The following is a 25,723-nucleotide window of genomic DNA, read 5'->3' as shown; positions in this document are numbered from 1 at the left end:
AGCATTGCCCCGTAGCCTGCAAAACATGCCATCTCTCACTCCATATCCGAGCGCTGCCTGCCACGTGGTGGGGGTTCAGGGGCGGCGGCCATTTTGCCAGTGTGCTGTGCGATTGAGTCCGGTGTACCGTAATGTGCATAGACCTCGCTTATTCCTATCGCCCCTGTGTATTTTAGCTAGGGGATTGTGACGCTCCTTCAGCATTGCCCCATAGCCTGCAAAATCTGGACTGTTACTTGCTGCGTAGCCTAGGGCCTCCGTGGGGCAAGGAGTCATAGGTGGTAGCCATTTCTATTGAGTCTGCCCTGCTACAGAATTGTATGTGTACTGTACGGTGCATATGGATCATATACTGTATGCTGTACTATTTGCGTCTGTTCCGTATATACTGTATTAAATAATGCAGCATAATGAGTATTTACTGTATTAAATAATGCAGCGTAATGAGTATTTACTGTATGCAGCGTAATGAGACGCTTAGTAAAGTAGTCCTTATTATATATTTCAGTATTGTATTTTACGGGAGACCACACGCATGCGCAGTGGTGATTGTAAAAGGTGACATCTGGTGGATGATCGCAGGTATTACACGTAAAGGTAACGCCAAACGCTCTGTCTACCTCCGTGCGATTAGGTGCGCCTCTATGTGACTAGGCGCGCCTCCCTACGCCCCGGTATGCTGCGTATGCTCGATCGGGAAAAACGCCTCAGCCAGTCAAGATAAAGGTGGCTACATCTGTATACTATCCCCTCCACTCACTCGGTTTTCAGTGCAGTCTCTAGCTTGCCCTGAATGTGCAGCAGCTTCTCATTTCCCACTCACAGCAGCATCAACAGCCACGTTAGCAGCAGGCATCCTGAGTCCCGTGTAGCTCCACCCCCTGGGTCCCATGTAGCCCCACCCCCCTGCTGATTTCCTGTATCCCATGCCCAAACGGCTTCCTGCTGGCACGTTGAGCCGTTCTGTGTATTATTATTTTCTTTACATCTACATCGCAGGCAGGAGGGAGCGGTGCTCCAGACTGTTACTGACATGCTGCTGTAGCAGGAAAAAAAATCCTGGCTGCAGCAGCACAGCAGATGCTGTGGGCCTAGTTTGATGGGGGGCCTGGAGCTGCAGCTCCACCCGCCCCATTATTAATCTGGCTCTGAAAGGATTTAAGAAATGTTTGTAGAAAGTTTATTCCTCTCTTTGTGTCTGGGTGGTTATTTATTATTGCATTGCTTACTTCAAGAACTAATGCATAAGTCACTGTTTTGTGCATATTGCAGAACTTTATTCATTACAACGCAATGATGGAACAGTATTGCAAAAATTTAGTCCTCAATGGCAGACATATTATGATTTCCAAACATGTTGAATTGTGGTTTAGTAGAGCAGGTACCACTTAATTCTGGTCTCCATAAACAAATATTTATTGACTTCAGTGGCATGAAGAGTAAAATCACTTTTTCAGATTACTTCTAATGTCGGGAACGGCAACAGTTATCCAGGAAAGACTCAAAAGTCCGTATGGATTGTTTTTGCCCTGCATTTGCTTCAGAACTAAGAATACACAGTTAGATGTGATACTTGTGTCAAATTTCCACTTGCAACTGAAATGGGGAAACAGGGTATTCTTGCATAACCAGTGTTCACTGAGGATGTTTTAGAATGCATCTTCAGGCTATAACTAAAGAATAAAAATAATGGTTTACACAAGGTGCAGATTTCCGTCTTTCTTCTGGCCAGTCAATACATCCATGTACCTAAAAAAAATAGAAACAACTTAAAAAAACAACAATAGTGCAATCATATTTGGTGAAAAATTATACTCGTGTTCGTGTAAATCATACCTCACAACATAATTCAGCTCCAAAAGGTACCATGAAAAGAAATAAGTAGCACTTAGTGAATACTGCCAGGAAAGTATTATTAAAATACACTTACCATTACAGTCCAGGTTTTAAGGCTATCCATGCTTGAATTCAGATGGTTAAATAAAATTTACTGAGGAAATAATTAAATTAACTGTGCTCAAGTATGTTTATCCTTAAAACCTGGACTGTAATGTTGGTTTTGGTGAAACTCTGTAGGAAAATTATTTATTAAAATAGGATCTTTATGCAATAAATTCCAATGTTGTCTAAACATCTTGTATTCAGTACCATAATCGGCATATGTACCCCATTAATAATTGGTAGAATGAGGATTTTTTGCTAAATGTTTGGCAAGACATAATTTTATTGTGTATTTCCAGATGTATTTTTACCCAGCAAGTGAGGAGGTGGTGGTGGTGGGGTGCTGTAGGACCAGGCAGAGGCAGTCCTTGCTCCCACTCCAAATACAACTGCTTGCTGATCAGCGGCTGCCAATCAAGGAAGTACTCCCCTGAGAGGGGTCACAGAGTGCTCACCCAGCTGTGCGCTTCCCAGATCTGACACACTTTAACCCTGGTATGACTGGGCGGGTGCCACGAAATTCCTGCTGGGGACTAACTGGGAGCACCCCCAAAGGTAGACCCTGAACTCCATTGGACATTATACGCTTCTCCGTGATGAAACAGACAGGGCAGTTGGAGAGGGGGAAAGGGGGGGGGGGACACACTGCCTGACGTTACCAGCACACTGACCTGTCCCTCAGTGATATACGTCCTGGTTGCACTAAATGAATGGTGCACGGGATGAGAGGGGTGCAACTGGGTGCAGGGAAGTGGAGCGCACTAGTGGGCAGCTGATGAGAGGGGAGTGAGTTGGTGCAGGGGAGTGGTGGGCTCTGCAGGCATCCATGGCCCACAGCAGCCAGATCCCCTGCACTTATAGTAATTATGCCACTGTTTTCACCTACATATGTGTCTTCATTTAACTATACAATCATCCGGACATACATTTGCATGGCTTTCATGATAGTAAAACATTTAAGGTATCACAACTCATGAAAACATGTTTTCATTATCCTATTACTCAAAGCTGCTGTATCTAAATTATGTCCATCCAGAAGGATAGTTAAAGTAGGACACACCTGTATAATATTGCTGGGAATGCAATGGAGTTGTAAATATGGTTGACTTGCATTCTGCATCAGCTCCATAGGTGCATCAATAATGGGTATAGTCATAATTGGTGCCAAGTGGGAAGTGCACCTGGGTCAAGGAGGGGTCCGCACTGCATACCCTGAACCTAGATTATACTTACCTTGTGCCAGCAATCAGGTCCCTGCTCCTCTGTGGAACCGTCTTCCCAGTTACATTTTTGTGAAGATGGTGCAGCACAGAGAACACAAAGACTCTGCTATCTTGCTTGCATACGCCAGCTTACTGAATCTAAATGAGAAGATAGTGCCGCAAAGGAAGGTGGACCTGCCTGCCAGAACAAGGTAAGATGCGGTGATGGGGGCACTGCTCAAAATAGGACCTCCTCAAATGTTAATATGCCCATGATCAGCTCCAGGGATGCCAGACAGCCCTTTGTGTGTTTTTGCTTCTAAAAACTACTAGTCTTGGAGTCTTGGCATCTACCTGTGTGCTGGGAGTATTGTGGCTACTGAATTCCAAGCTTTTCTTGGGATTGCAGACTTGTTTGCTCTGCCTGGTTTGTTCTACAATTATAGACTCCCATGATTCTGCACAATTAGATTGCTTGGGAATCTAACTGTAAACTGGTGTTTATATTGGGACCTGTTGTTCTGGTTTTAATTTAAATGTGTTTATATTATAGTAGAGATGTGTGCTGGCCCCCATGTTTTGGTTTTGGATATGTATTAACTTTGTGTTGTGTTTTGTTTTTTTCTAAAATCAATCTCACATGTTTTAGTTTTGGTTCGGTATCTGTATTTAAAAAAAAAATGATAAAAACAGCTAAAATCACATAATGTGGGCCCTTTTTGTTCCTACAGTATTACTAGTGATGAGCGGGTTCGGTTCCTCGGAAACCGAACCCCCCCGAACTTCACCCTTTTTACACGGGTCTGAGGCATACTCGGATTCTCCCGTATGGCTCGGTTAACCCAAGCACGCCCGAACGTCATCATCCCGCTGTCAGATTCTCGCGAGATTCGGATTCTATATAAGCAGCCGCGCGTCGCCGCCATTTTCACTCATGCATTGGAAATGTTAGGGAGAGGACGTGGCTGGCGTCCTCTCCATTTATTCATTGTTGAGGTGATGCAAATATTTGTGCTTGCTTATATCATTGTGGGGACTGGGGAGCAGCTTTATATTAATATAGGAGGAGAACAGTGCAGAGTTTTGCTGATCAGTGACCACCAGTTTTATCCGTTCTCTGCCTGAAAAAAACGCTCCTTATCTGTGCTCAGTGTGCTGCATATATCTGTGCTTACACTGCTTAATTGTGGGGACTGGGGAGCAGCTGTATTATATAGCAGGAGTACAGTGCAGAGTTTTGCTGACAGTGACCACCAGTATACGTTGTCTGCCTGAAAAACACTCCATTTCTGTGCTCAGTGTGCTGCTTTATTGTGGGGACTGGGGACCACCAGTATAATATTATATAGGAGGAGGACAGTGCAGAGTTTTGCTGACCAGTGACCACCAGTATACGTTGTCTGCCTGAAAAACACTCCATGTCTGTGCTGCATTGTAGACAGTATATAGTAGGAGTACAGTGCATAATTTTGCTGACCACCAGTATATAATATATAGGAGTACGGTACAGAAGGCCACTGCTGTACCTACCTCTGTGTTGTCAAGTATACTATCCATCCATACCTGTGGTGCATTTCAGTTTTGCACAGTTTGCTGACCACCAGTATATAATATATAGCATTACGGTACAGTAGGCCACTGCTGTACCTACCTCTGTGTCGTCAAGTATACTATCCATCCATACCTGTGGTGCATTTCAGTTTTGCACAGTTTGCTGACCACCAGTATATAATATATAGCATTACGGTACAGTAGGCCACTGCTGTACCTACCTCTGTGTCGTCAAGTATACTATCCATCCATACCTGTGGTGCATTTCAGTTTTGCACAGTTTGCTGACCACCAGTATATAATATATAGCATTACGGTACAGTAGGCCACTGCTGTACCTACCTCTGTGTCGTCAAGTATACTATCCATCCATACCTGTGGTGCATTTCAGTTGTGCGCAGTATATATAGTAGTAGGCCATTGCTATTGATACTGGCATATAATTCCACACATTAAAAAATGGAGAACAAAAATGTGGAGGTTAAAATAGGGAAAGATCAAGATCCACTTCTACCTCGTGCTGAAGCTGCTGCCACTAGTCATGGCCGAGATGATGAAATGCCATCAACGTCGTCTGCCAAGGCCGATGCCCAATGTCATAGTAGAGAGCATGTAAAATCCAAAAAACAAAAGTTCAGTAAAATGACCCAAAAATCAAAATTGAAAGCGTCTGATGAGAAGCGTAAACTTGCCAATATGCCATTTACGACACGGAGTGGCAAGGAACGGCTGAGGCCCTGTCCTATGTTCATGGCTAGTGGTTCAGATTCACATGAGGATGGAAGCACTCATCCTCTCGCTAGAAAAATGAAAAGACTTAAGCTGGCAAAAGCACAGCAAACAACTGTGCGTTCTTCTAAATCACAAATCCCCAAGGAGAGTCCAATTGTGTCGGTTGCGATGCCTGACCTTCCCAACACTGGACGGGAAGAGCTTGCGCCTTCCACCATTTGCACGCCCCCTGCAAGTGCTGGAAGGAGTACCCGCAGTCCAGTTCCTGATAGTCAAATTGAAGATGTCACTGTTGAAGTACACCAGGATGAGGATATGGGTGTTGCTGGCGCTGGGGAGGAAATTGACAAGGAGGATTCTGATGGTGAGGTGGTTTGTTTAAGTCAGGCACCCGGGGAGACACCTGTTGTCCGTGGGACGAATATGGCTATTGACATGCCTGGTCTAAATACAAAAAAAATCAGCTCTTCGGTGTGGAATTATTTCAACACAAATGCGGACAACAGGTGTCAAGCCGTGTGTTGCCTTTGTCAAGCTGTAATAAGTAGGGGTAAGGACGTTAACCACCTAGGAACATCCTCCCTTATACGTCACCTGGACCGCATTCATCAGAAGTCAGTGACAATTTCAAAAACTTTGGGTGACAGCGGAAGGAGTCCACTGACAACTAAATCCCTTCCTCTTGTAACCAAGCTCCTGCAAACCACACTACCAACTCCCTCAGTGTCAATTTCCTCCTTACACAGGAAAGCCAATAGTCCTGCAGGCCATGTCACTGGCAAGTCTGACGAGTCCTCTCCTGCCTGGGATTCCTCCAATGCATCCTTGAGTGTAACGCCTACTGCTGCTGGCGCTGCTGTTGTTGCTGCTAGGAGTCGATCGTCATCCCAGAGGGGAAGTCGTAAGACCACTTGTACTACTTCCAGTAAGCAATTGACTGTCCAACAGTCCTTTGCGAGGAAGACGAAAAATCACAGCAGTCATCCTGCTGCAAAGCGGATAACTCAGGCCTTCGCAGCCTGGGCGGTGAGAAACGTGGTTTCGGTATCCACCGTTAATTCAGAGGCAACTAGAGACTTGATTGAGGTACTGTGTCCCCGGTACCAAATACCATCTAGGTTCCATTTCTCTAGGCAGGCAATACCGAAAATGTACACAGACCTCAGAAAAAGAATCACCAGTGTCCTAAAAAATGCAATTGTACCCAATGTCCACTTAACCACGGACATGTGGACAAGTGGAGCAGGGCAGACTCAGGACTATATGACTGTGACAGCCCACTGGGTAGATGTATTGCCTCGCGCAGCAAGAACAGCAGCGGCGGCACCAGTAGCAGCATCTCGCAAACGCCAACTCGTTCCTAGGCAGGCTACGCTTTGTATCACCGCTTTCCAGAAGAGGCACACAGCTGACAACCTCTTACGGAAACTGAGGAACATCATCGCAGAATGGCTTACCCCAATTGGACTCTCCTGGGGATTTGTGACATCGGACAACGCCACCAATATTGTGCGTGCATTACATCTGAGCAAATTCCAGCACGCCCCATGTTTTGCACATACATTGAATTTGGTGGTGCAGAATTATTTAAAAAACGACAGGGGCGTGCAAGAGATGCTGTCGGTGCCACTTTCGGCATTCAGCCACCGCGTGCCGAAGACTGGAGCACCACCAAACATTCCTGAACCTGCCCTGCCATCATCTGAAGCAAGAGGTGGTAACGAGGTGGAATTCAACCCTCTATATGCTTCAGAGGATGGAGGAGCAGCAAAAGGCCATTCAAGCCTATACATCTGCCCACGATATAGGCAAAGGAGGGGGAATGCACCTGACTCGAGCGCAGTGGAGAATGATTTCAACGTTGTGCAAGGTTCTGCAACCCTTTGAACTTGCCACACTTGAAGTCAGTTCAGACACTGCAGCCTGAGTCAGGTCATTCCCCTCATCAGGCTTTTGCAGAAGAAGCTGGAGACATTGAAGGAGGAGCTAAAACAGAGCGATTCCGCTAGGCATGTGGGACTTGTGGATGGAGCCCTTAATTCGCTTAACAAGGATTCACGGGTGGTCAATCTGTTGAAATCAGAGCACTACATTTTGGCCACCGTGCTCGATCCTAGATTTAAAACCTATGTTGTATCTCTCTTTCCGGCAGACACAAGTCTGCAGAGGGTCAAAGACCTGCTGGTGAGAAAATTGTCAAGTCAAGCGGAACGTGACCCGTCAACATCTCCTCCTTCACATTCTCCCGCAACTGGGGGTGCGAGGAAAAGGCTAAGAATTCCGAGCCCACCCACTGGCGGTGGAGTGAGTGCTGACATCTGGTCCGGACTGAAGGACCTGCCAACGATTACTGACATGTCGTCTACTGTCACTGCATATGATTCTGTCACCATTGAAAGAATGGTGGAGGATTATATGAGTGACCGCATCCAAGTAGGCACGTCAGAACGTATACTGGCAGGAAAAAGAGGCAATTTGGAGGCCCTTGCACAAACTGGCTTTATTCTACCTAAGTTGCCCTCCCTCCAGTGTATACTCCGAAAGAGTGTTTAGTGCAGCCGCTCACCTTGTCAGCAATCGGCGTACGAGGTTACTTCCAGAAAATGTGGAGAAGATGATGTTCATCAAAATGAATTATAATCAATTTCTCCGTGGAGACATTCACCAGCAGCAATTGCCTCCAGAAAGTACACAGGGACCTGAGATGGTGGATTCCAGTGGGGACGAATTAATAATATGTGAGGAGGGGGATGTACACAGTGAAAGGGGTGAGGAATCGGAGGATGATGATGAAGTGGACATCTTGCCTCTGTAGAGCCAGTTTGTGCAAGGAGAGATTGATTGCTTCTTTTTTTGGTGGGGGCCCAAACCAACCAGTCATTTCAGTCACAGTCGTGTGGCAGCCCCTGTCACTGAAATGATGGGTTCGTTAAAGTGTGCATGTCCTGTTTATACAACATAAGGGTGGGTGGGAGGGCACAAGGACAATTCCATCTTGCACCTCTTTTTTCTTTAATTTTTCTTTGCATCATGTGCTGTTTGGGGACTATTTTTTTGAAGTGCCATCCTGCCTGACACTGCAGTGCCACTCCTAGATGGGCCAGGTGTTTGTGTCGGCCACTTGGGTCGCTGAGCTTAGTCACACAGCGACCTTGGTGCGCCTCTTTTTTTCTTTGCATCATGTGCTGTTTGGGGACTATTTTTTTGAAGTGCCATCCTGCCTGACACTGCAGTGCCACTCCTAGATGGGCCAGGTGTTTGTGTCGGCCACTTGGGTCGCTTAGCTTAGTCACACAGCGACCTTGTTGCGCCTCTTTTTTTCTTTGCATCATGTGCTGTTTGGGGACTATTTTTTTGAAGTGCCATCCTGCCTGACACTGCAGTGCCACTCCTAGATGGGCCAGGTGTTTGTGTCGGCCACTTGGGTCTCTTAGCTTAGTCACACAGCGACCTTGGTGCGCCTCTTTTTTTCTTTGCATCATGTGCTGTTTGGGGACTATTTTTTTGAAGTGCCATCCTGCCTGACACTGCAGTGCCACTCCTAGATGGGCCAGGTGTTTGTGTCGGCCACTTGGGTCGCTTAGCTTAGTCACACAACGACCTTGGTGCGCCTCTTTTTTTCTTTACATCATGTGCTGTTTGGGGGCTATTTTTTTGAAGTGCCATCCTGCCTGACACTGCAGTGCCACTCCTAGATGGGCCAGGTGTTTGTGTCGGCCACTTGTGTCGCTTAGCTTAGCCATCCAGCGACCTCGGTGCAAAATTTAGGACTAAAAATAATATTGTGAGGTGTTCAGAATAGACTGGAAATGAGTGGAAATTATGGTTATTCAGGTTAATAATACCATGGGATTAAAATGACCCCCAAACTCTATGATTTAAGCTGTTTTTGAGGGTTTTTTGTAAAAAACACCGGAATCCAAAACACACCCGAATCCGACAAAAAAATTTCAGGGGACTTCCGGTTCCGGGACCCATGGAGTGAGTCTCTCATCGCCGGAGCTCCGTCCTACAGCCCGCCGCACTGAACCTTTTCAAGGCTGCTACAGCCTCCACACCGCCCAGATTACCCCTGGTGAGACCCGTGATCACGATGGATCGTTTCGTGACACCCGTAACCGCGGCTACACAGGCCCCCGCTGGCGCACCCACGAGACTGGAGAAGCGCCGCGCGGGAAGCAACATGGCGCCTGGCGCCGGACCTGAAGTCACCTCTCCTGCCTCTAAGAAAGCCGCGGCGGAGGGGACTGAATATGCAGGCTCACAGGTATGCAGAGATCCGGAGGCTCCGGTAACATATGGAGACGTTGTGGCAGCAATAAAAGCCACTATGGCCCCCCTGCTTTCACAGGCTGTCAGTGATATAACAACACAGCTGCAGCACTTACAGCAGAGGGTCACACACACTGAATCTCAACTGCATGCTGCCACACATGACATAGAAGGGCTGCACCACTCAGTGAAATCTCTAACAACAGAGAACTATCAGATATGGAATAAATTAGATGATATGGAAAATCGCGCAAGAAGAAATAATATCAGAATTGTGGGACTGCCGAAATCACTTAAAGGCACGGCACTGGCTCATTTTGCCCGAGTCACCCTTCCCGCAATTTTGAATATAGAACGGGAATGCAATGATTTAGTAATTGAAAGAATTCACCGTGTGGGTCCTATGCCCACCCCCAATAAACCGCGCCCACGTGTAACTCTGTTCCGCTGTCTGAACTACCTTCATAAAGTAGCATTCTGGTCCGCGTCTCGCAAAATGAGGGATATCCAGTGGGAGGGTAACAAGCTCTTCATATTCCAGGACTATTCAGTGGAACTGACCCGGGCCCGCAAAGCTTTTTCCCCTATTTGCACTCAACTTGTCTCAGAGGGCCGCAAGTTTGGCCTGTTATATCCCGCTCGCCTGCGCATTTACGAAGGTACCTCCCACAAAGATTTCTTAACACCTGCTGACGCAGCGGCCTACCTCCGTAATATATCCAGAGAAGACAGCGCGGAAATTTCTGATCTCCCTTCAGCGACAAATTGATCATTTCCTGCTGAATGTTCACCTGCAGTTTAGTAGCTCATTAGGCATAGACTGCCTTGATTTATTTTGTTAGAGCAACAATGACTCACAGGCACTATGGTAGCTATCGCTACTCCACAATTACTTTAACTGCTCTTAGATGTTGTTTTGACCGATTCTCTGCTTTTTTCTTTTGAAATATTCTAACCTAAGCGCATACTTTACAGATACAAATTGAAAAAGCGCTATGTTGGTCGGGACATATCCCATTATGCTGCATTTTCATGTTATACAGCCGTCTCCACTACATTAGCCACAGGTTGTATACTATATACCGCTCACTGCATATTGCATATATTATATCATAATATTATATTGCTTCTTGGAGCATTTGGTTATATAGCTCAGTTACTAGGGGTCTCTGGGTGGGATTTGTTTATGTATATCGCGGTGGGGAGGGGCTCCTTCTTTCCTGCTGGTACACACCGCTTAATGCCGGGGTTCGAGTTTGCCACCACTGGTAGTCGCCCATGCTCGTTGACCGGAGGTCACTGGTCACAGAAATATTGGCTATTTATCACAGTATCCTCTTTTCAATTGTATGGCCTGTTATATAATACTACTTTCTATTTCTATCTCCTCTTTTCCCCACCTGTTTTGTCTCTTCCCTCCCCCCTCCTCCCCACCCCCCGTCCTCAGGCAGGTGATGATGCTCATTCCCCTTATGTGAATGGTTTACAGGTCCTCTGTTTTGCCCTTTCCTCTGAATTATGCCTAACCTGATAGTGGGATCTTGGAATGTCGGGGGCTTTAACTCCCCAGCAAAGAGACGGAAAATACTCCTATATTTAGATAAACAGCACATAGACATGGCATTCCTACAAGAAACGCACCTAACTCCAGAGGAGACGGCAAAATTGAATGCCCTGAACTGGCGGGTTTTAGGTTTCAGCTCTTACAATTCCAAAGCCAGAGGGGTTGTCATATTGGCGAAACGTTCTGTGACCACTGAAATCCTGACCACAGTCACTGATCCTGAAGGTCGTTATGTGATACTATCTGTTAAGCTTAATGGTAGAGTTTACACACTATGTAACGTATATGCACCCAACATTTATTCCAAAAATTTCTTTCAGTCTTTAATCGCCAAACTAACCCCCCTTCTCACAGACCCCTTAATACTCTGTGGCGATCTGAACCTTATCTCTTCCCCCTATTTGGACCGATCCCACACACCAACAAAACCTCTTTCACTACCCAAACTCGGGGTCCCTCTATTAGCCGACAGCCTACAGACGGTAGATATCTGGAGAGCTTTACATCCCACAGAGAAGGAATACACATGTCTCTCAGCGGCCCATCACACGCTATCTAGGATAGACTATATTTTACTGTCCCATGCTCTACTACCGAACGTATCAGATTCACAAATTGAGACAATCTCCTTATCGGACCATGCCCTAGTCACTGCAACGCTCCACTTCCCAGACATACCGCACTCTCCCAGATTGTGGAGATTCCCCTCCTATCTCGCTCACTCCCTGAAATTCCAACAAAGGTTGGAATCCTCTTGGGAGGCCTTTAAAACTAACAACGCGTCACATTTAGAGGAAAATCCAATTCTATTTTGGATGACTGCAAAATCAGTTCTCCGGGGAGACATTATATCCTATGTCTCAGCTACCAATAAAAAATATGCCTCTCAATATTTGGAGTTCCAGAGACCCTTGTCGACAGCCTATCAGCAATACAAATCCTTTCCGACCCCTCAAAATCGCCTTATATACATCGAAGCCAAAGCCCACTTTGATGAATTCATGTCCTCCATGGGTAATAGATATTCATTCTCGGTGAACTATCGGTTCTACAAATTTGGTAATAAAACGGGCAAATTGCTGACGACACTCCTCATGGGCTCCCGCCCTCCAATGGTCACTCACCCTTTGTATACCCCTGCTGGCACATTAACTACTAATAATCAGGAGATTTCTGATGTTATGAAAACATTTTACGAGGATCTATATTCCTCTTCCTCAAACTCCACCCCTTCTACTCCTCCCACCCAGTCACCATGGCCCAAGAACTTTTGGGATAACCTTTCAGCTCCCCAGCTTCAGGCTTCCATGAAATCACCATTGCTGGCGCCCATCTCATTGGAAGAAGTCCGGAGTGTCATTGGACAGTTTGGCAGAGATAAGGCACCGGGCCCTGATGGCTTTAGTGCCGACTTTTATAAAATTCTTTTACCCCGAATAGGGGACACACTGGTGTCCGTCCTCAATGCGATTCTGTCTTCTGATACTCTTCCTAAACACTTTAACACTGCCATCCTCAAAGTCCTCCCTAAACCTGGTAGAGACTTATCCCAACCAGGGTCATATCGCCCAATTTCACTCTTAAATCTTGATTACAAACTACTTACTAAAATCTTAGCTAACCGGATTAAATTATTACTCCCTCATATCATACATAAAGATCAAACTGGGTTTATTTGGGGCAGACACTCGGAGATCAATATAAGGAGAGTTCTTTCTGCCATTTATGTCTCCTCCTCCTCTTTAAATACCCCTTCCTCCCTTCCAGTTATTCTATCACTCGACGCGGAAAAAGCGTTTGATATGGTGAACTGGGATCATCTTTTTTCCACACTCCTACAATTTGGCTTCCCAGTAGATTTTGTAAATCTTCTAAAACTTCTCTACACGGCCCCACAAACACAGATATCCTGCAATGGAGTTCTCTCTTCTCCCTTTGAGATTCAGAGAGGTACCAGGCAGGGGTGCCCACTGTCACCCTTACTGTTTGCAGTAGCATTGGAACCCCTGGCGATTGCCCTACGCCAATCGAGTGTAATTAAAGGAATTCAAATAGGAGATATTGACCTTCGCCTTGCCCTCTTTGCCGATGATATGCTACTATTTGTTTCAGATCCATCGACCTCTATCCCAGAGATCCTTGGAATGATACAGGCATTCGGAGTTAGGGCGGGGTATAGGGTCAATGTGGCCAAATCAGAACTTTTACCATTAGGTCCCTCCTCACGTACTGTTTCCACACTACTCCCAGATCTCTCATTCAAAATAGCCCTCACTAAGATCACATACCTAGGGATTCAAATCCCAGCAAACCTCTCCAGGCTTTATGAAGAAAATTTTACCCCTGTTCTTGCACGTATTACCGCACTACTGGATGGTTGGAAATTGTTACCTCTATCCTTGATAGGGAGAATAGCTGTGTTACAAAGTATTGTTTTCCCAAAGATATTTTACCTCATGCAGATGCTCCCAGTCCGCCTTACTAAACATGATATTCAATATCTACGGAAAATTATGTCAAGGTTTTTATGGAAAGGCAAGAAGGCGTTCATTGCTTTGGATAAACTGATGGCACCCAAGTCCGCAGGCGGATTTGGTGTTCCAGATTACGCATCCTACTCAATGGCATCCCTATTTAGATGTGCTGCTCACTGGCTGTTTGACAGGGAACTCTATACAGACTCCGCTCTAGATGAGGCACTATTCACTCCTTACTCCCCGGGGGCATTACTCCTATCTAAACCCTCACTGATCCCGACCCACATCCTTGCTAACCCCCTTTTTAGGGATATCTATTATAACTGGCGCGCTTTACACAAGAAATTTAAATGCAATCCTGAGGAATCTATATGCATCCCGCTATGGGGTAATCCAGCTTTCCCCCCGTCCCTCCTTAACTCAAATTACCGACTCTGGAAAGAGAAAGGACTCTCAAACTCTTCCAAAGTATTTGACCCGGGAGGATCCATGTACCCCTTCACATCGCTCCAAGAGAAATATAACCTACCCCACTCTCATTTTTTCATGTATCTACAGACACTACACTATCTAGGCTTGGCTACCCACAGGAGTACTGCCTCACAAGAAACTCCCTTATCTACTAACCCACTACAGCTTTCGCTTAAAACACATAGAATAGGCCCGACACGCATTAGACAAATATACTCTATTCTGACATCTAGCACAACAGACTGTAGATGGGAAAGACTACTTCACCAATGGAGTAAAGATATACCTACTCTGACTGCCCATCACCAACTCAGTGATCATTATGTTTCTAGCTTGAAAGCCCTGGCCTCACCTTACTTACAGGAGGTCCACCTCCGTACGTTACAGAGAGCCTATATTTCCCCGAGCCAACACCCCACGGAAACTGGGGAATGTCCCAAATGTCATATACGTACGGCTTCCTTCTGTCATATGTTCTGGGAATGTGGTCGGATTAAACGTTTCTGGAACAAACTTCTGGCTTACATTAATAAGCTTTTGAATATACATGTAACAGCAACACCCCTATCTTGTTTGTGTGCAAATTTCTCCGAATGGCATTTAGGACCTGAGAAACGGCGAACTATACCATTTCTCACAATTTTGGTAACAGTCTCAAAGAAAATTATTTTATCACACTGGTTGTCACCCTCTCCCCCTACACTCGGGGAAGTTCATGGTAAACTTCTACAGATACTATACTATGATAGGAAATCGGTCCAAGCCAATATAGAGGTGGGGGTTAAAACTTTTTACAAAAAGTGGGGTCTTTATATAGAGTCACGAGATCAGTCCACACAAGCCCAGATATTTAAAGTCTTTGAACAAACTGAATGGTTTCTCCATAGGAAACTATTAGAAGAATCTACCTCATAACCATCCATGCCGTTTAGGCTACTCAGTCCTAGGGTTGACCTCCTCCAGACCCTGCCAGGAGATTGATATATTCACTGCTATTTTTCCTCGAATCAATTGTCAGGAGCATCTTTCCCTCCTTCCCCATTTACCCTAATGTATTTCCCTACCCCATCTTCTTTCTTCTCTCTCTGTACTTTAAACTCATCTTCATGTGAAAACAAATTGATTTTTGAATGATGTTAGCTTTAAGGAACATCTTCCTGAGGGTTTTATGGTACAAATAGTGCATACCTGAAACACGGGAACATATGCCTTTTTCACTACTTTTATTCCCATGCTCAGATAAGATTGTATGTTTTCTTTTCGATACAGTTTGATGTACCTACCTACATGATATAAGTGTTTACTTCATCAAATGCTACCGATTTGTTCCTGTTTGACCTTATACTCTATGAAAATCAAAATAAACAGATTTATAAAAAAAAAAAAAATTTCAGGGAGGTTTTGCCAAAACGCGTCCGAATCCAAAACACGGCCACGGAACCGAATCCAAAACCAAAACACAAAACCCGAAAAATTCCCGGTGCACATCACTAAGTATTACTAGCCTCAATAACATTGTTTTCCAGCCATTTCCACTCAATTTTGACCACCTCACAACTCACAATATTCTTCACCTATATTAGCCAGAGGCTGGCTGACTAAAAAAAAAGAAATAGAGGCACAAACACACAGCATGTGCAGCTGTTTAAAAATGTGTTGCAAATTAGTAATGCAAAGACCATCCCCAATGCCTCCCGAAAATACAGCCTATTATCAAAAGTGGTGCAAGATAGAATTGTCCTTGGGCCCTCCCATGCACTTTTATGTTGGATATGCACAGTTTAACAAACCAAACACTTCAGCGCAAGGGACTGCCACTTTTGAGGCTGAAGTGCTTGGCCCCCACAAACCAATTTTTTAAAGAACTACCTCAATAATTAATGAAGCATTTAATGATGAGGGTGTTAATTATTTTAATTTTGTAAAATACATTTTATGAACTCACCACAAATGATGTAACATGGAGGAGGTACCTAGATTATTAACATCCCTACTGTCCCTCTATTAAATTTAGCCTCACAAATGAAGCAGATGCCTTCACAAGCATTGTCAGGATTTTTGTAAAGTAATCACAAGTGATGTTTTTGTTTTTTATCAAATTCCCAGGCATCACAATCACATTCTTTTAATCACAGACAAGAACTGCTGCCACTGGTGGATGACTTACACAAACAGGTTGGATTCGGGTGACCGGCATTTAGATTGCCAATGGAGGGGCTGGCGTAATGAGGGAATAGTCCCTGCTAGTCAGCATGCCGACTGTTGGGCAGGCAATTGGTCGGGATTCCAGGGTCTGTATAGTGACCAGCAGTCTCCTGACCACTGGTCAAATAACTACATTCCACACAAATAACATCATCAACATCCTCATCCTCAGTTGTGTCAGAAAGTACACAAATATCCCCCTCATCCGGTTCTACTATCACCGTAGCATCCTCAATTTCTATTATGTCATCACCATCTTTACTTGTACTACTCATCTCAACATTTGCAGATGGTGCAGAAATGGTGGAAGGAGGCAAAGGAAATTTCTCTATGAATACAGTCTGAGAAATGTCAGACTCACACATAGCTAATGTGGACACCCCTAGACTCTCCTCAGGTATTTGTGAACACAGTTTGTTCCTTGTTCTTTCCTATTATCTACCCCCTCATAAAAAAAAGTTAAAGTCAAGTGAGTATTGCTAGGCATTTAATCAGAAAATTGTGTGCCCACTTTATGTCCAATATTGTACCACCAAATATGATGACAATTTCGATTAAACCAGTTTTCTACAAAAAAAAAAAAAATATTAAAGGTGCATGCACACTATTGAGATACAGAATCAAATGAAAGGGTTGAGATTCAAAAAGAACGGCACCAATATATAGATGTATACTTGACTCTAGCTACACTTGTTTTAATTTCTAATGGATTATAGTAAATTAAAATAATTATTCAGTAAAAATAAATCTGTGCAGAGCTTTAATACTTTTGGACAGATAGTTTATTATTGAGAATACAGTATTATCACTTATTTGCTGGAAGCCAGTGATTAATATTTTTAGCTTGGCTTGCTCGGTAATAGAGATTATGGGGTTTATGCAATTGCGGTCGAATTCCGGCTGGAATTCGACCGTTTTTAAATTCGACACAATTCGACAGTCACTTACCCTCCCGCCGGGACCCGAATTCGACATATTCAATAAAAAAAGGATTCGACAGTCCCGCTGTCGAAAAACGGACCAATTGACGGATAGTGTGCGTCCTGGATTTGACTTTTTGGATGGCACAAAAATGGTTAAAATACCCTGAAAAAAATTGCGTGGGGTACCCCCTCTTAAGCATAACCAGCCTCGGGCTCTTTGAGCCAGTCCTGGTTGTAAAAATACGGGGGGAAAAATTGACAGGGGATCCCCCGTATTTTTAGAACCAGCACGGGCTCTGCGTCCGGTCCCGGTGCAAAAAATACGGGGGACAAAAGACGTAGGGGTATCTTTAACACCAGCACCGGGCTCCACTAGCTGGAGAGATAATGCCACAGCCAGGGGACACTTTTATATCGGTTCCTGCGGCCGTGGCATTAAATCCCCAACTAGTCACCCCTGGCCGGGGTACCCTGGAGGAGTGGGGACCCCTTAAATCAAGGGGTCCCCCCCTCCAGCCACCCATGGGCCAGTGGTGAAGCCCGAGGCTGTCCCCCCCCATCCAAGGGCTGCGGATGGGGGGCTGATAGCCTTGTGTCAAATAAAAGAATATTGTTTTTTGCAGCAGAACTACAAGTCCCAGCAAGCCTCCCCCGCAAGCTGGTACTTGGAGAACCACAAGTACCAGCATGCGGGGGGGGAACGGGCCCGCTGGTACCTGTAGTTCTACTGCAAAAAAAATACCCAAATAAAAACAGTACACGCACACCGTGAAAGAAAAACTTTATTACATACATGCCGACACACACATACTTACCTATGGGGGTCATTCCGAGTTGTTCGCTCGCAAGCTGCTTTTAGCAGCTTTGCACACGCTAAGCCGCCGCCTACTGGGAGTAAATCTTAGCTTATCAAAATTGCGAACGAAAGATTAGCAGAATTGCGAATAGACACTTCTTAGCAGTTTCTGAGTAGCTCCACAATTACTCGGCATCTGCGATCAGTTCAGTCAGTGTCGTTCCTGGTTTGACGTCACAAACACACCCAGCGTTCGCCCAGACACTCCTCCGTTTCTCCAGCCACTCCCGCGTTTTTCCCAGAAACGGTAGCGTTTTTTCACACACACCCATAAAACGGCCAGTTTCCGCCCAGAAACACCCACTTCCTGTCAATCACATTCCGATCACCAGAACGAATAAAAAACCTCGTAATGCCGTGAGTAAAATACCTAACTGCATAGCAAATTTACTTGGCGCAGTCGCACTGCGGACATTGCGCATGCGCATTAGCGACTAATCGCTCTGTTGTGAGAAAAAAATAACGAGCGAACAACTCGGAATGACCCCCCATGTTCACACACCGACTCTGTCCACGTCTCCAAGATGAATCCATGGGGTACCTGAAAATAAAATTATACTCACCAAAATTAGTGATATGCACCGGAAATTTTTCGGGTTTTGTGTTTTGGTTTTGGATTCGGTTCCGCGGCCGTGTTTTGGATTCGGACGCGTTTTGGCAAAACCTCCCTGAAAATGTTTTGTCGGATTCGGGTGTGTTTTGGATTCGGGTGTTTTTTTACAAAAAACCCTCAAAAACAGCTTAACTCATAGAATTTGGGGGTCATTTTGATCCCATAGTATTATTAACCTCAATAACCATAATTTCCATTCATTTTCAGTCTATTCTGAACACCTCACACCTCACAATATTATTTTTAGTCCTAAAATTTGCACCGAGGTCGCTGGATGACTAAGCTAAGCGACCCAAATGGCCGACACAAACACCTGGCCCATCTAGGAGTGGCACTGCAGTGTCAGACAGGATGGCACTTCAAAAAAATAGTCCCCAAACAGCACATGATGCAAAGAAAAAAAGAGGCGCAATGAGGTACCTGTGTGACTAAGCTAAGCAACCCAAGTGGCCGACACAAACACCTGGCCCATCTAGGAGTGGCACTGCAGTGTCAGACAGGATGGCAGATTTAAAAAATAGTGCCCAAACAGCACATGATGCAAAGAAAAAAAGAGGCGCACCAAGGTCGCTGGATGGCTAAGCTAAGCGACCCAAGTGGCCGACACAAACACCTGGCCCATCTAGGAGTGGCACTGCAGTGTCAGACAGGATGGCACTTCCAAAAATAGTCCCCAAACAGCACATGATGCAAAGAAAAATGAAAGAAAAGAGAGGTGCAGGCATCGCAACTGACACAATTGGACTCTCCTTGGGGATTTGTGATTTAGAAGAACGCACAGTTCTTTGCTGTGCTTTTGCCATTTTAACTCTTTTAAGTTTTCTAGCAGGAGGATGAGTGCTTCCATCCTCATGTGAAGCTGAACCACTAGCCTTGAACATATGCCAGGCCCTCAGCCGTTCCTTGCCACTCCGTGTCGTAAATGGCACATTGGCAAGTTTACGCTTCTCCTTAGACGATTTTGATTTAGATTTTTGGGTCTTTTTACTGAGCTTTATTTTTTTGGATTTTACATGCTCTCTACTATGACATTGGACAACGGCCTTGGCAGACGACGTTGATGGCATTTCATCGTCTCGGCCATGACTAGTGGCAGCAGCTTCAGCACGAGGTGGAAGTGGATCTTGATCTTTCCCTATTTTACCCTCCACATTTTTGTTCTCCATTTTTTTAATGTGTGGAATTATATGCCAGTAATATATCAATAGCAATGGCCTACTACTATATATACTGCGCACAACTGAAATGCACCACAGGTATGGATGGATAGTATACTTGACGACACAGAGGTAGGTAGAGCAGTGGCCTACTATACCGTACTGCTATATATTATATACTGGTGGTCAGAAAACTGTGCAAAACTGAAATGCACCACATCTATGGATGGATAGTATACTTGACGACACAGAGGTAGGTAGAGCAGTGGCCTACTGTACCGTACTGCTATATAGTATATACTGGTGGTCAGCAAACTGTGCAAAACCGAAATGCACCACAGGTATGGATGGATAGTATACTTGACGACACAGAGGTAGGTAGAGCAGTGGACTACTGTACCGTACTGCTATATATATAGTTATACTGGTGGTCAGTAAAATTCTGCACTGTCCTCCTACTTTATACTACAATGCAGCACAGATATGGAGCGTTTTTCAGGCAGAGAACGTATAATACTGGTGGTCACTGGTCACTGGTCAGCAAAACTCTGCACTGTCCTCCTACTATATAAGCAGTAAGGGAATTGGGTTAAGGATGCCGCACAGGACTGAGTGATGCTAAATAGATTAATTTTGATGAAGTTTCCAAGAAAACCGACCGATCAGAAATAATTCTGGAATTTATCACCATCTGCCAGTTAGAAAAAAACTTCTATAGGTAGATGAAAAAGGTGATTGTCGATGGTGCTCCCATAGGTCCAAATACATAGGTAATGGGAAAAAGAGAAACAAAGAAAAGTGACCTTTGTTGGGAGCACTCGCTCTTGGAAACCGTTATGATTTTAAATGTATATAAACAATAATGTAAAGATGAAATAATTTAAAACGTAACCTTTAATGATATTTAAATAAGATATAGGTACACCAAAGAATATTATTTGTCTAAAATGTGGCTATATAATATAAACCACCAATTTTAAGCTAAGACTGTGAATATATTGATAAATAAATAAGGCATTAATTGCAGGCCCACCAGGCATTAATACGTTGTACTACGAGGTTAGTGCAATAACCAATGTAGCGCCGTCAAGAAACCTACAACACCTGGTATTCCTTAGTGGTCATCCACCTTAGTACTGACCAGGCCCAACACCGTATTGCTTCCAAGATCGGACGAGATTGGGCATACGCGGTGTGGTGTGGTAGTAGATTATAGTTGATAAGGCAGAAAACTACAGCTGGTATGCAGCTAATAGGTCGACACTGAACCTGGTTGCTGTACTGAAAAAATAATCTCTTATTAGAGATATATATGTTTGACCGTCATTGCACCAAATTGTAACCCAAATTTATAGGTATACGGAGGTTTAAATCATGTGGTCAATGAAGATAGCCAGCAAAACTGCCTGTATATTTCTTTGTGTGCTGTGCAGCACCATTGAGAATGGGTTTTTGTTATGGGTAAGGCAGATAGAAAAACCCTTGTTATACTGAGGACATGCCAAAAAATCTTAATAGGATCCAAGAGAAATCCTGTCTCTGTTGCTTACTGGATCTCCCTGTTAAGTATTGGATGGAAAAATTGTTATTGTGGTTATTATAATGGTTAACATCAAAACATGAATCTGTTTGAGATTATTTTATCAAGCTGAGACTGAAATGATCTAAACCGTTCCACTTTTCTCCCTTCATGCCCGCATAATCAGTATAGGGCAGGGAATGGAAATAGACCAAAATGCCGTTTTTTCGGCTTTAAGGAAAGAAAAAAGAGACAGACTTAGAGAGTGGATAAGGTAGATAAGAAATATATCTTGGGAGAACAAAATCTCTATTATCCACATATAGGCTGACTGATACAATAGTGCCTGAAATAGCAAGTACTGTCTTTATAGCAACTTTGTTGAAACAATATATGCTCACAATGAAAAAAAGAAATTTTGCAAGTATCCACAGTGTATCAACAGTATATCTGTCTAATTTGTTTCATAGATCCATGCCAGGTATCATTTATGCTGAGATAGCCAGGGTATGCATAATGGCTAATTGCCTGCAAAAACCTGCATGAAGAAAACGGTGCTGGGATGTCAGGAATAAATCAAGGGCAATACCTGTGCTGTAATTGCCAGAGCCCTAATTAATTGCTGATTGCTCCTGATTATATCATGTTGAACACATGAAGACACAAATTGACTTATGTCTAATGTCACCATGAGAAATTAAAGCACCTGAAAAACAGTGATTCCCATATATAATAAATAATGCCTAAGGTAAATGGCATAACTTTGCCAAAGAAGACCGATACACTTAATGTTAAAATTACATATATGTGTAGCTGGAGAATGAGAGACAAATATAGAGCAAGATAGGAGAAGATACTTGTTAATCAATAGTGTGTTTCTCCCTGCTCGCTGTAAGACGCTGACCGCCGGACTTCATCCGATAAGCGTCTTTGCGGCTCGCCTGGTCTCCTCTCCTGCCGGTCTCTGGTCACGTGAGCGCGCTCACCGTGACCACGTCCACCTCCCCGACGTACGTTTCACAGCAGCTTGTTCAAGGGTAGTACTGCTATATATATAGTTATACTGGTGGTCAGTAAAATTCTGCACTGTCCTCCTACTTTATACTACAATGCAGCACAGATATGGAGCGTTTTTCAGGCAGAGAACGTATAATACTGGTGGTCACTGGTCAGCAAAACTCTGCACTGTCCTCCTACTATATAATACTGCTGGTCCCCAGTCCCCACAATAAAGCAATTAGCACACTGAGCACAGATATTTGCAGCACACTGAGCACAGTCAGATATGGAGCATTTTTCAGGCAGAGAACGTAGATATTTGCACTTGCAGCACACTGAGCACAGATATTTGCAGCACACTGAGCACAGATATTTGCAGCACAATTTGCAGCCCACTGAACATAGAAACTGAGAGGACGCCAGCCACGTCCTCTCACGATCATCTCCAATGCACGAGTAAAAAATGGCTGCAACGCGCAGCTCCTTATATAGAATACGAATCTCGCGAGAATCCGACCGCGGGATGATGACGTTCGGGCGCGCTCAGGTTAACCGAGCAAGGTGGGGGGATCCGAGTCTGCCTCGGACCCGTGTAAAATGGGTGAAGTTCGGGGGGGTTCGGATCCCGAGGATCCGAACCCGCTCATCACTAACCAAAATCCAGTGTAGCATCTCTCGTCTTCTTTTTTGTAATCCACGTACTTGGCAAAAAAACAAACCGCATTACCCGGACCACGCACTGAAAGGGTACAGTACAGTAGGCCACTGCTCTACCTACCTCTGTGTCGTCAAGTATACTATCCATCCATACCTGTGGTGCATTTCAGTTTTGCACAGTTTGCTGACCACCAGTATATAATATATATCAGTATGGTACAGTAGGCCACTGCTCTACCTACCTCTGTGTCGTCAAGTATACTATCCATCCATACCTGTGGTGCATTTCAGTTTTGCACAGTTTGCTGACCACCAGTATATAATATATAGCAGTACGGTACAGTAGGCCACTGCTCTACCTACCTCTGTGTCGTCAAGTATACTATCCATCCATACCTGTGGTGCATTTCAGTTGTGCGCAGTATATATAGTAGTAGGCCATTGCTATTGATATATTACTGGCATATAATTCCACACATTAAAAAAATGGAGAACAAAAATGTGGAGGGTAAAATAGGGAAAGATCAAGATCCACTTCCACCTCGTGCTGAAGCTGCAGCCACTAGTCATGGCCAAGACTATGAAATGCCATCAACGTCGTCTGCCAAGGCCGTTGTCCAATGTCATAGTAGAGAGCATGTAAAATCCCAAAAAATAAAGCTCAGTAAAATGACCCAAATATCTAAATCAAAATCGTCTGAGGAGAAGCATAAACTTGCCAATGTGCCATTTACGACACGGAGTGGCAAGGAACGGCTGAGGGCCTGGCCTATGTTCAAGGCTAGTGGTTCAGCTTCACATGAGGATGGAAGCACTCATCCTCCTGCTAGAAAACTTAAAAGAGTTAAGATGGAAAAAAGCACAGCAAAGAACTGTGCGTTCTTCTAAATCACAAATCCCCAAGGAGAGTCCAATTGTGTCAGTTGCGATGCCTGCACCTCTTTTCTCTTTTATTTTTCTTTGCATCAGCGGCTGACTGCGGGTAACCTCACCGCTGACCGCAAAGTTCCCACCATTGAAGATAATGGAGCGGTATGTGCTATGCGAGTCTGACAGCTCAGACGCGCACAGCCAATCAGGAGAGTGCCACGACGTGGCGCTCCCTGATTGGCTGAAGGGACCCTCTGTGACAGGAGTCACGGGGGGTCTCAGCATTCGGGGAAAGGGGTCCCATGTGTAAACATGGGACCACTTTCAGTGCGTGGTCCGAGTAATGCGTTTTCTTTTTTTGCCAAGTACGTGGATTACACAAAAGAACAGGACACAGCTACACTGGATTTTGGTGAATATAATTTTATTTTCAGGTACACCGTGGATTCTACTTGGAGAAGTGGACAGAGGTCGGCGTGTGAACATAGGTAAGTATGTGTGTGTTGGCATGTATGTAATAAAGTTTTACTATCACGGTGTGCGTGTACTGTTTTTATTTGGGTATTTTTTTGCAGTAGAACTACAGGTACCAGCGGGCCCGTTTCCCCCCTGCATGCTGGTACTTGTGGTTCTCCAAGTACCAGCTTGCGGGGGAGGCTTGCTGGGACTTGTAGTTCTGCTGCAAAAAACAATATTCTTTTATTTGACACAAGGCTATCAGCCCCCCATCCGCAGCCCTTGGATGGGGGGGGCAGCCTCGGGCTTCACCCCTGGCCCTTGCGTGGCTGGAGGGGGGGACCCCTTGATTTAAGGGGTCCCCACTCCTCCAGGGTACCCCGGCCAGGGATGACTAGTTGGGGATTTAATGCCACGGCCGCAGGGACCGATATAAAAGTGTCCCCCGGCTGTGGCATTATCTCTCCAGCTAGTGAAGCCCGGTGCTGGTGTTAAAAATACGGGGGACCCCTACGTCTTTTGTCCCCATTATTTTTGGCACCAGGACCGGATGCAGAGCCCGGTGCTGGTTCTAAAAATACGGGGGATCCCCTGTCAATTTTTTTCCCGTATTTTTACAACCAGGACTGGCTCAAAGAGCCCAAGGCTGGTTATGCTTAGGAGTGGGGACCCCACGCATTTTTTCTTCTTGATTTTAACCCATTCCCACCCCTTCCCACTGAAAACCATGCTCTCTCTATTTTAGGCAGTTAAAAAAAAATATTATTTTAAAAAATATATGAATAATACTTGTGCCTCCTAATAGACAAACCAAGTAGATAGTCCCTTCTAATATAAATAGATATGCTATTAGCAACAAAAAAACACACACAAAAAACATGTTTTTTTAATTTTTTTATTAGATTCCGCCAGCAAAGTGAGGCGGAATGAAATTGACGAAATTACTGTCGAAAAGCACTGTTGTCGAATCGACATTCTTCAATTGAATATACTTTTGTCGAAAAGCTGCATTTTTAACATTGCAGACATGTCGAATTTTAGTAAATGTTGAATTGCAAAAAGTCGAATCTGAAACGGCAGGTTTTTTGTCGAAAAGTACTGTATTGCATTGTCGAATCCAATTCGACATGTTTTTTTTTGTCGAAAATGCCCCATTTTTTGACTTTTGCTTCAATTCAACCGCAATTGCATATACCCCTATCTATGTATTTGTCATTTCATTATTATGCTCCCTATATTCCACCACTGCTAGAAAATA

The 25,723-nt window shown here is 44.6% G+C and overlaps 1 protein-coding gene and 1 pseudogene across 1 annotated transcript in view; one reads left to right on the top strand and one right to left on the bottom strand.

The window, feature by feature from the left end:
* NPFFR2 (neuropeptide FF receptor 2) overlaps positions 1 to 25,723 on the top strand; it is a 353,963-nt gene that overhangs the window by 124,638 nt on the left and 203,602 nt on the right. The gene's annotated exons all lie outside the window — the stretch shown is intronic.
* On the bottom strand, positions 21,057 to 21,175 carry LOC134943323 (5S ribosomal RNA; annotated as a pseudogene).

The sequence above is a fragment of the Pseudophryne corroboree genome, chromosome 1 (genome assembly GCF_028390025.1).
Source record: "Pseudophryne corroboree isolate aPseCor3 chromosome 1, aPseCor3.hap2, whole genome shotgun sequence".
NCBI classification, from domain to species: Eukaryota; Metazoa; Chordata; class Amphibia; order Anura; family Myobatrachidae; genus Pseudophryne; species Pseudophryne corroboree.
This window is presented reverse-complemented; position numbering and strand designations above follow the sequence as displayed.